The sequence below is a fragment of the Schistocerca gregaria genome, unplaced genomic scaffold (genome assembly GCF_023897955.1).
Source record: "Schistocerca gregaria isolate iqSchGreg1 unplaced genomic scaffold, iqSchGreg1.2 ptg000043l, whole genome shotgun sequence".
NCBI classification, from domain to species: Eukaryota; Metazoa; Arthropoda; class Insecta; order Orthoptera; family Acrididae; genus Schistocerca; species Schistocerca gregaria.
Window position 1 is genome coordinate 4518992 of NW_026061702.1, and position 12344 is coordinate 4531335.

Consider the following 12344-nt stretch of genomic DNA (forward strand, 5'->3'; position numbering starts at 1 on the left):
TTATATTCCAGCGAATATTTTTATTTTCTGTTACTCCTAGCGGCGCTCCCTAAGCTGTTCATCGCAATGACACACAAATGAGAATCCTAGCTAACAGCTTCACCAGTTTATAATTTTACATAAAGACGATTCCTAACAATGACCCGCATATGCCAATACAGGCAATAAGTGACAACCACGTGGACTTAACCTTTGTTTGCGCACTGTCAGTCTCGTAATTAATAGTGATTCAAATCTGACGCCATTTTGTCACACAAGGAACTTCGACCACGGAGAAAGTAGACGTTTTTCACTTTAGGATATTTTCCAGGAAGTTTCCGACATTCGTAAAACAGAAACGAGTTTCGACGCTGTGGAATGCAACGAGAAGTAGCAGGTAACGAATTGTTTCGGGATTCCACCATCCAAACGATCATCGAGCGGAAAGATAATGTTGCTCATAAGTATTAAAAAGCGGGAGCAAGCAGACCGGGCGAGACGAAAGTTTATAGTATTGCCTTACTCAATGCAGGGTACAAAAGGTATTTGTCGGAGGTTATAGCTTAACGGAACGCTAAATCATTAACGGTTAGTCTGGGAACCGAAGTCTCAGATACAAATAAGAAGTGACACGCTAAATCCAAAGGCATAAGGTGGTTTATAAGAAATTTAGTTCACAAAATGCATCCATTCGTAACAGTTTGTTCAGTATTGAAAAATGAATGAAGCTGAATGTATGTATTTTCGAACATTTGTGTGTACCTTCCATTTCAAATACTAAAGCAAATAACATGTAAGAAAACTGGAAATACGTTAGTAAAAAGAAAATAAAAATTTTACTTCCATTTTTCCTGATTTCATCTAAAGTCGAGTTAAATAGAATTAATTATTCGAACTTCGAATTGTGCAGACTCGATTGTAACGGTCCCTTGCGCTTCGAATTTTCTAGTCAGGAGTAATGTCTAAAAAGTAAAAACAAATCTTTTCGTACTACTATCCACGTTGCAGTGGATGCTGGTTTGGTTGTCCTTTTTAGTATATCAGTATGATCATAGAGTCATAATCAACGTACACAACGCTGTTACGGTATAAAAGTACTTTGGTAAAAATAAAAGTCGCGTAAGAATGCGCTTTTGCCATGCATCCCAACTCCCTAAATCCGCCATCAGGCAAAAGAAAGTGAATACTCTTTCCTTTGTTTTCACCCTTCATCGATGACAATTGATAATGACTTGGCAGCAGAGACCTGTTTAGCTTGAGTGAGTGCTTAAACGAAAGGCATGGACGAATAAAAATACAAAACAGATATATACGTAACGTCACGTAACCATGAAGAAAAGCAGACTTGGTTTATTTTACCATATAAGTTAATTCTTTTAAAACATCGTAAGTAGAATTAACAATTTTGGTCGCTTTCAACATCTAGGAATGTTCTTTATAATAGATAAGTTTCTGACATTTACTTATAGCATTCTTGTGTCTTTTCCCCTTGCATTTGGAGTTGTCTTCTCTGACTGCAGGTTTTTGAGCAGCAGTGATGTCATTATCCTACATTTATGTTGGTCTGCAGCGCTGAGGTTGATCCCTCACCTGTGGTCGAGTGAGAGATCATTCCAAAGTATGGTAGGCAGCGAAAGACTTTGCGAGGGGCCGATCGTAGGGCCTCCAGAGGAACCTTCTTGGAACGCAAATTCGTGGTGTTCACAGAAGGTGAGTTTGCTGGTGGTTCGGAACTCCAGTAATAGGCGCGTAATTGGGCCCCCTTCGTAACATGGCTGCCAAGGTGTGGAAGGATGGCAGTGTGCACAAGGTGGGGGAGTCAGTCCTGATTTCTAAAGAGTGCTTCCGGATGCCATGAAGAGTACAGGGTGCACCCAACTGCAGGTGGTGGCCCCAGTCGGTGCCAATGGCTTGTGTCGCTTTGGATTGGAGGAGATTCTCTCTCCTTTTGTTTAGCGGAAATGGTAAAGACTGCCAGTCTTGCTTGCGAGATTAAAGCGGAGCTCACCATCTGCAGCATCATCGACAGAACCGACTGTGGTCCTTCGGTGCAGAGCCGAGTGGAAGGTATGAATCATAGGCTCAGGCGGTTATGTGACTGTGTAGGCCTCAGAGTCCTTGACTTATGCCATAGGGTAGTGGGTTTCTGGATTCCGCTTAATAGGTCAGGAGTCCACTACACGGGTAGTGGGGGCGGCTGGGGTGCATTTTTAGGTTAGAGGGTCTCAGGAAAACATAGAAATGGCGTCTGTCTAAAAGGGGGCAGGTAACACACAGTAAGGTGGTTGTAGAAACGATCGGTGTTGTAAATTATCGTTGCTGTGTTGGGAAAGAACCAGAGCTCCAGGCCCTAATAGAAAGCACTGAAGCTCAAACAGTTATAGGTACGGAAACCTGGCTAAAGCCGGAAATATGTTAAGCCGAAATTTTTTCAAACGACCTAACAACGTTCAGAAGGGATAGATTAAACATAGTTGGTGCTGGAGTATTTACTGCTGTCAGAAGTAGTTTACCTTGTAGTGAAACTGAAGTAGATAGTTCCTGCGAAATAGTTTGGGTAGAGGCTGTACTTGTCAATCGGACTAAACTGGATCGTTTTACCGACCCCCGAGTGAGAGGATATAGTTGCTGAACAGTTCAAAGAAAACGTGAGTCTCATTTCAAAAGGTACCCCACTCACACAAATATAGTCGGTGGTGATTTCAATGTATCCTCGATATGGTGGAAAATTTACACGTTTAAAGCCGGCGGCAGGCTTAAAACGTCACCTGAAATAGTACTGAATGCTTTCTAAAAAAAGTATTTTGAACTATTAGTTCGTGAGCCCACTCGAAGCATAAATGGTTACGAAAGCGTACTTGACCTCATAGCAGCAAATATTCCTGGATGAATAGGTAGTATCATGACGAATACAGGGATTAGCGACCACAAGTCAGTTGCCTCTACACTGAATAGTGTAACACCTACAACCATCAAAAAGAAACTTAAAGTACATCTGTTTAAAAAAAGCTGACAATGCTCTTAACGATTTTTAAGGAAACAGCCTCCACTCCTTCCGATCTGATCATGTAAGCGTAGAAAAGGTGTGGAATGATTTCAGAGAAATAGTATCGATTGCAATTGAGAGATATATATACACCACATAGATTAATAAGTGATGGTACTGATCCCCCATGGACAAAACGGGTGAAATCGCTGTTGCAGAAGTAACGAAAAAGCATGCCAAATCTAAAAGAATCCAAAATCCGCAAGACTGGCAATGTTTTGCAGAAGTTCTAAATATAGCGGTTACTACAGTGCGAGATGCTCTTGAAAATTTCCGCAACAAAACTCTGTTTCGAAATCTGGCGAGAAACCCAGAGATTCTGTTCATGCATAGAGTACACCAGTGTCAAGACGCAATCAGTACCTTCACTGCGCGAAAGTAACGGTGGAGTCACTGATGACAGTGCCACTAAAGTAGAGTTAAGAAACGTGGTTTTCCGAAACTCCTTCAGCAAAGAATACGAAGTAAGCATTCCCGAAGCCCAGTCAACAGAAAGTGCCAAAATGAGAAGCATATATCCTCGGTGTAGCAAAGCAGCTTAAATCACCTATTAAAGGCAAGGTTTCCGTTCCAGATTGTATACCAGTCAAGTTCCTCTGAGTGTGCTGATACAATAGGTCCATGTTTAGTAATTATATACAACCGCTCACAGAAAGATCCGTACCTAAAGACTGGAAAATTGCTCAGGTCACACCAATTTCTTAAAGTACTGCCTTTTGTGATGTTTAACAAAACTGTTGGCAAGCGTACTTGTTATACAAATGGGCACGGCAAAGGCTTAAGGTCGTAAAAAAAATTTCAGCGTTAAACTGGAAATAGTTGTAGGAGAGTATCAGAAGTAATAACCTAATGACATCTTTAATTTCTTGTACATTAGGTTTTTGTGTTGGAGAAGATTCTCATCAGTAATTTTAATAGTCTCATAAATGTGAATGTTAGCAAGTAAATTAACTACGTTAAAGGATACGGAATTACCATCATCAGAAATGGAAAAGTTTTTAATTTTAGCTGTTAGTTAAAGGGAATTTTTGACAGTGTAGTTTTCTGCAAAGACATAATACTCTTTAAATGGTGTACGAGATTTTTTGCCGATTTCGTAGAAGCGCCGTCTGTATAGTTAACACTGTGGACAGGAAGCGAAGGCGGCGTGCAGTCGGAGGCGATGCTGGGTTCGTAGCGGTGGGCACCAATTGTCGGCTACGACGGGACTGCCCGGGAGGCACACTCACACTCCAGTGGCCGCACGTGTCACGGTGAATGCAGCAGTGACCCTGTCGCGGATGCGTGCACCACCTGTTCTAGTGTCTCGTGTACACGAAGGACCTCTGCGGACCGAGTTGCAACTTTCTTAGCTCGCTGGACTGTGCAGTTACTGATTTACAGGGGCTATGCTCTATGCAGCCTGCCTGGCAGAGGTGTGTTGCAGGGTGGCATCAGAGCCTGACGGCTTCCGCGACTGGACAAATGAACTGGCGATAAAAAAAAATCACAGAAACAAGCGAACAAAAAATCATGTAGAGTAATGAAATTTCGGGAATACGTCTGTCTATGTAGGATATTTAAGTAATTAACATTGCAGCATCACAGGGCAACGTAAGCGCGAAATAAGCCGTTGCAAAAGTGGCATGCTGGTAAGTTAATAACAGATGTAACGATCAGAAAGTTGAATGCAAACATTGAAACGGGCACGCATTGTGTTGTAATGGTGTGCGATGTCAGTTTTGTGTCGCAAATGCCGGTGGTTTGGGGGTCAGTGAAATGCATGCTACTGGGCGCCTTGGCTCGGGGCTGTCCCTGAAGTAATCGATTTTTATTTCGTTATGTCGTCGACTGCTGTTCGAATTGCTACTGCAGAAGAAATGTGATGTGCCAGAGACGTACGCCAGACACGACTGCCTTCCCTCTTGGTAGCGCCACGTGACCGGTCGGAGCCCGAGCTTTTTGCAACCGTACATTCTCGCGGTCACCGCTGCCAGTATACAGTGCTACATTTCTGCCAAGTCTCCTGCGAAATCGCTGGAGGAACATCCAGCTTCTCGTGTCCCTATTACACGACCTCGTTCAAACTCGTTAAGATGATCGTAATGGCGTCTCTGTCTCCTCAAAGGCATTCTTGGCTAAGATCGAACCACCACGTCCAATCTAGAAGGTAACTAACGCTCACAACCGCCACGGCGTGTATTTACAGCAGACCTGATCTGCACCCTCACAGTGCCCCCCCCCCCCCCCTACTAACACCATTCTTATGCGACTGGCGCGAAATTTAAATCGACACTATTTTTCAATTGTAGAAACACGCCTACCAACTTTCGTTTATCTCTCACAACTGCTTGTGGTGTTGCGATTTTTTCCGTCGTAGCACATCTGCAATGTAACGTCCACTGTTCAAAGTGCCGCCAATGCGGACAAGAGGTGACCGAGACCTGTAACCAATTGCTCCCCATACCATCACGCGGGGTGATACAGCAGTATGGCGATGACGAATACACGCTTTCGTGATGCTGTAAACAGAACCTGCATTCATCCGAAAAAATGACGTTTTGCCATTCGTGCAGCCAGGTTCGTCGTTGAGTACACCATCGCAGGCGCTCTTGTCTGTGATGCAGCGTCAAGAGTAACAGAGCTCATAGTCCATGCTGCTGCAAACGTCGTCAAACTGTTCGTGCAGATGGTTGTTGTCTTGGAAACGTCCCCACCTGTTGACTCAGGGATCGAGACGTGGCTGCACGGTCCGTTACAGCCATGCGGATAAGATGTCTGTCACCTAGACTGCTAGTGATACGAGGTCGCTGGGATCCTGCACGGCATTCCGTATTACGCTCCTGAACCCACCGATTCCATATTCTGCTAACAGTCATTGGATCTCGACCAAGCAGCAGTGTCGCGCTCCGATAAACCGCAATCGCGATAGGCTAGAATCCGACATTTATCAAAGTCGGAAACGTGATGGCACGCATTTCTCCTCCTTACACGAGGCATGACAACAACGTTTCACCTGACAACGCTGGTCAACTGCTGTTTGTGTATGAGAAATCGGTTGAAAACTTTCCTCATGCCAGCACGTTGTAGGTGTCGCCAATGTTGTGTGAATGCTCTGGAAAGCTAATTATTTGCATATCACAGCATCTTCTTCCTGTCGGTTATATTTCGCGCGTGTAGCAGGTCATCTTCGTAGTATAGCAATCTTAATGGCCATTAGTGTACATAGGAGTCACTTTTTTCCAGTCACTTGGGACTTTGCGTTATGCGAGAGATTCACGATAAATGCAATCTAAGTAAGGGGCCAATGCCGTAGAGTACTGTTTGTGAAACCGAATCGGTATTCGGTCAGGACCTGGCGACTTATTCGCTACCAAATGTTCCAGCTGCTTCTCTAGGCTAGGAATGTCCATTACCGTGGTGTCGACACGAGAGTGTAACGACTGCATGTTTCTACGATTCTGCTGCGTGAAATATTCCTTAAACATGAAATTTAAAACTTGAGCATTCCTTTTGTTGTTTTCTACTAGCACACCAGGCTGAAGCTTCGCCCCCCACTCAGCGGTTTTACGCAGGACCAGAATAGTCTCGCGATCTCTTCAAGATAATTTGTTGAGGTATGACGGCGGCAGCTTTATGCTCGAGCTTCGATCTTTCCACAGACGCACGAATCTCTACTAACCTTGAATTGTTGTTAGCGTGCTCTCTGTTGAACTGAGTGTGCAACAGTCTCTGCTTCATCATCATTTTCCGCAATGTATCTTCTCCATCCTTCATTCGCTTACTAGGCACATACTTTTCCACAGCACGATTTAGGATCTGTTCAAACTTGGCTTATAATTACTCTACACCCATCATACTGGAACTAAATAATGTCCATTCACTGTTTGAAATTCTAACAACCGCTTTTCTGCTCAACTACTCTCCTAGCTTTCTTGATTGATTTAATAACTTAAGTAACCATCGTCGCTACGGCAACGTCATTATCACTAACGCCTGTCTCTGTAGTGACACCCTCGGTGAGTCCAGGCATCTTTGTAGCTACATGCTCTAAAATACTTACATCAAAAAAAGTTTAGCATCACTTCGGTTGGTTCCGGAAACTATTCCAATTTTTTGTACAGAGATCGATATAAACATCGTTTCCGCCCTTATTATTGCTCATAAAAATGGCACATGGCATGTTGTACCACCGTATAGCGAGACCTTCAGAGTCGGTTGCCCAGATTGGTGTACACACCGGAACCTGTAATACCCACTACCACGTCCTCTTGAATTAATGCACGCCTGTATTCGTCGTGGAATACGATCCACAAGTTCATCAAGGCAGATTGTCCCATTCCTAACGGTGATTCGGCGTAGATCACTCAGTGTGGTTGGAGGGTCACGTCGGCCATAAACAGCCCTCTTCAGTCTGTCCCAGGTATGTTCGATAGGGTACATGTCTGGAGAAAAATGGTTCAAATGGCTCTGAGCACTATGCAAATTGACTTACGAGGTCATGAGTCACCTAGAACTTAGGTTTAATTAGTTCTAACTAGCCTAAGGACATCACACACATCCATGCCCATGGCAGCATTCGAACCTGAGACCGTAGCTGTCGCCCGGCTCCAGACTGTAGCGCCTAGAACCGCTCTGCCACTCCGGCCGGCACATGTCTGGAGAATATGCTGGCCACACTAGTCGGGCGATGTCGTTATCCTGAAGGAAGTCAGCCACAAGATGTGCACGATGGGGCCGCGAATTGTCGTCCATGAAGACGAATGCCTCGGCCATATACTGTATACTGCCGATCTCGTTGCACTAAAAACGAAATTAAAAAATCGGTCGGAGGATGGCATTCACGTATTGTACAGCCGTTGCGGCGCCTTCCATGACCACGAGAGAGTACATCGGCCCCACATAATGCCACCCCAAAACAGCAGGGAACCTCTATGTTGCTGCACTCGCTGGACAGTGTATTTAAAGCTTTCAGCCTGACCGGGTTGCCTCCAAGCACGTCTCCGACGATTGTCTGGTTGAAGGTATATATGAGACTCATCGGTGCAGAGAACGTGATGCCAATGCTGAGAGGTCCATCCGGCATGTTGTTGGGCCCATCGGTACCGCGCTGCACTGTGTCGTAGCTGCGAAGATGGACCTCGCCACGGACGTCGGGAGTGAAGATGTGCATCGTGCAGGTTACTGTGCGCTGTTTGAGTCTTAACACGACGTCCTGTGGCTGCACGAAAGGCATTATTCAACATGTTGGCTTTGCTGTCGGGGTACCTCCGAGCCATAATCCGCAAGCAGCGGTCATCGATTGCCGTAGTCGCCCCCGGGCATCCTGAGCGAGACATGTCATCGACATCGCTTTCGTTTACTCCGACTCGCCTTGACAATTCACTTGTTGAGAGCCCTTCCTGGCACAAACGAACAATGCGGACCGCTGTATTGACGGTGTAGGCACGGTTGAACTACAGACAACACGAGCCGTGTACCTCCTTCGTGGTGGAATGACTGGAACGGATCGGCTGTCGGACCCCGTCTGTCTAATAGGCGCTGCTCATACACGGTTGCTCACATCTGTGGTCGGGCTTAGTGACATCTTTAAAAAGTCAAAGGGACTGTGTATCTGATACGATATCCACAGCCAACGTTTATCTTCCCGAGTTCTGGTAACCGGGGTCACGCAATTTTTTTTTTTTTTTTTTATGTGTGTATTTCCATTGTATGTGCTCTCTCGAACTAGGTGCTCAAGACAGTTTTCGAAAAAACATGTTCAACAGTACTCTGCAAGGCTACTTATGTGGAAACCTTGTAATGAATCCATCGGTGTCCTTGTCTATGCTCGGAACTAATACTGCACGATTTGGGTACTTCCGCACTACTGAGCGTAGACTTTCTTTGAATAACTCTGTCTCGACGGAATCGGGAGGCCGTTAATAACATCCAACAATTACCTTCTTTTCACCTAGACCTGTTGTGCGTTACCAGATAACTTCACAGCCACACTGAAATCCGACTTGAGTAGAAACAACATTTTTGTCGCCCTCGGTAAACGCTTCCCCATCAGTGGCGTTTAACATGTCTTTTCGTTACACGTTTCACGAATCGCTAAACATAGCTCTCGGTCCCGAGAATAATTTGTGTGTGACGAATTTCAGAGAGGGCAGTAAAGGCGAAATATCAGGGATACGCAATGTCTGTTCTTTGTGACATGTTTGAATAAACGGACAGCACGCTTTCATATAACTGATTCGCCTCTACGAGCAATGAATCATGTAGCAGCGGACTCCGGGTTCGAGTTCCAGGGTTGCATACATTTTTTCTCATTGCCGCTGATTCCGCGCAAGGTCTCAGTGCAGCTTACCTTAATAGTTCCTTCCGTTTCCTTTCTCCTCGCTACAGTCTACATAAAAAGGAAAAATAGCCGGCGGCGAAGATGAGCCGGAAGACACAGATGACCTCCTTATACAGGTTGCACGAGAAATATTAGGCATTGACATAGGTAAGGTAGACACTGGATGGTACGTGGATTATAAGGTGCTTCGAAATCTCATCCAATAATTGTCAAATTTGTCTCACACCGAAAAAGGACGCAGATCTTCAGCCACGAGAAAAAATAGTTAGCAAGGGCAGGGCTTACAATAAGACAAGATCTTACACTCCTGGAAATTGAAATAAGAACACCGTGAATTCATTGTCCCAGGAAGGGGAAACTTTATTGACACATTCCTGGGGTCAGATACATCACATGATCACACTGACAGAACCACAGGCACATAGACACAGGCAACTGAGCATGCACAATGTCGGCACTAGTACAGTGTATATCCACCTTTCGCAGCAATGCAGGCTGCTATTCTCCCATGGAGACGATCGTAGAGATGCTGGATGTAGTCCTGTGGAACGGCTTGCCATGCCATTTCCACCTGGCGCCTCAGTTGGACCAGCGTTCGTGCTGGACGTGCAGACTGCGTGAGACGACGCTTCATCCAGTCCCAAACATGCTCAATGGGTTACAGATCCAGAGATCTTGCTGGCCAGGGTAGTTGATTTACACCTTCTAGAGCACGTGATACATGCGGACGTGCATTGTTCTGTTGGAACAGCAAGTTCCCTTGCCGGTCTAGGAATGGTAGAACGATGGGTTCGATGACGGTTTGGATGTACCATGCACTATTCAGTGTCCCCTCGACGATCACCAGAGGTGTACGACGAGTGTAGGAGATCGCTCCCCACACCATGATGCTGGGTGTTGGCCCTGTGTGCCTCGGTCGTATGCAGACCTGATTGTGGCGCTCACCTGCACGGCGCCAAACACGCATACGACCATCATTGGCACCAAGGCAGAAGCGACTCTTATCGCTGAAGACGACACGTCTCCATTCGTCCCTCCATTCACGCCTGTCGCGACACCACTGGAGGCGGGCTGCACGATGTTGGGGCGTGAGCGGAAGACGGCCTAACGGTGTGCGGGACCGTAGCCCAGCTTCATGGAGACGGTTGCGAATGGTCCTCGCCGATACCCCAGGAGCAACAGTGTCCCTAATTTGCTGGGAAGTGGCGGTGCGATCCCCTACGGCACTGCGTAGGATCCTACGGTCTTGGCGTGCATCTGTGCGTCGCTGCGGTCCGGTCCAAGGTCGACGGGCACATGCACCTTCCGCCGACCACTGGCGACAACATCGATGTACTGTGGAGACCTCACGCCCCACGTGTTGAGCAATTCGGCGGTACGTCCACCCGGCCTCCCGCATGCCTACTATACGCCCTCGCTCAAAGTCCGTCAACTGCACATACGGTTCACGTCCACGCTGTCGCGGCATGCTACCAGTGTTAAAGACTGAGATGGAGCTCCGTATCCCACGGCAAACTGTGTCGTTTGCGAAGCCTTCTGCTTGCGTGAGCGGCGGCGTCTGATTACGCACGGCGGTGTGTATCTCGTGTCGCCGTTTCGCCCAGTTGACTGGAGACGCGCATCGCGAGGTGGTCCGTTTAATTATTGAGGAAGAAGTCGTGAATCGGACGGTGACGACTCGGATGTGACTGCTGATGTGCGCTGTCTCCTTCCCGTCCTCACGAGTCACTCGGGTACATAAAAATCTGGCCTCAAATACCTTCTGTCTTCTGGCGCCGAGGCTGCTGCTTGCTATTCCATTACAGCGGCGGACTCGGTGCTTCTGTGTACGATGTAGTATCTTCCTGCATGACGGTCTTGAGCACCGACTGTACCGGAACTGAACTGAAAGCTACTCCTGTCGGGCCCACTGCGTCTCGCGTACTTATTCACTTCACTTCACTGGAGGTGAACAACATCGCTGTCGTTGCCTCTTTTGTCACGTCGAAAAGCTTCGCGAAGAATCTTCTTAACGTCGGTCATTGGCTCTCGGAATGTAGGCGAGAGCCTTTGATCACGTGTGACAATTGAGAAACACGTGAGCCGGACGGGCGATGCCCTGACGGCTGAATCGACAGCTTCTGCTTACGTGGGGGAGGACGATAGCTTCTCCTGAATGTGCTGACTTCGCGGTCATTGCCTCTTCTGCTCTGCCCGTTGTTTGCCAGAGTGTAACTCTTCTAAGCTAAACGAAGTTTCTCATTAATTTTAAATTTCTACTTCACTTCACCTTGATGTCACTAATTTATTTCCCTATCTTAAGTACCATTCAACAGTATTTGCGCCGATCTCCGTGCACTGTTTTAGGAAAGTGTAATGCCGTCACTACACGGACGGTGTTGTGAACATCAGTCTTGAGCGTGCCAAGTTGAAAGTGCTGCCGAACGCTCTGACTTGTGCATAAAGCATGTGCGTGTCAACGTGGTACACGCGACCGCAGCGGCAGCATCTGGGTCACACATCACCCGGTTGTCCGCCCCGGTAGCTGAGTGGTCAGCGTGACAGACGGGTTCGATTCCTGGCTGGGTTGGAGATTTTCTCTGCTCAGGGACTGGGTGTCGTGTTGTCCTAATCGTCATCATTTCATCTCCAACTACGCGCATGTCACCGAAGTGGCGTCAAGTCGAAAGACCTGCACCAGGCGAGCGGTCGGGAGGCCCTCGTCACACGTTTCTCTCTATCACCCACTTTACAAAATGCATGGGCGTAAAATTCTTAAGCTAGCGCTATTAAAACGCGCCTTTCCTCTCTTGTCCACGTGAGAGTCACGTTGTTCTGCGTGTAGTGTCCACGGACATGTTATAAGGCAGAGAGAGAAGCTCCGTAACAAATAGCGCGATTCAAAGTCTTACTTTATATTTGTTCCTATTCAGCAGCAGAATCTTCACAACATGTGAAATAAAAAAGAATTGTTTTACACTTTCTTGTTATATCTTACTGCATGTAGTGCAATCTGTC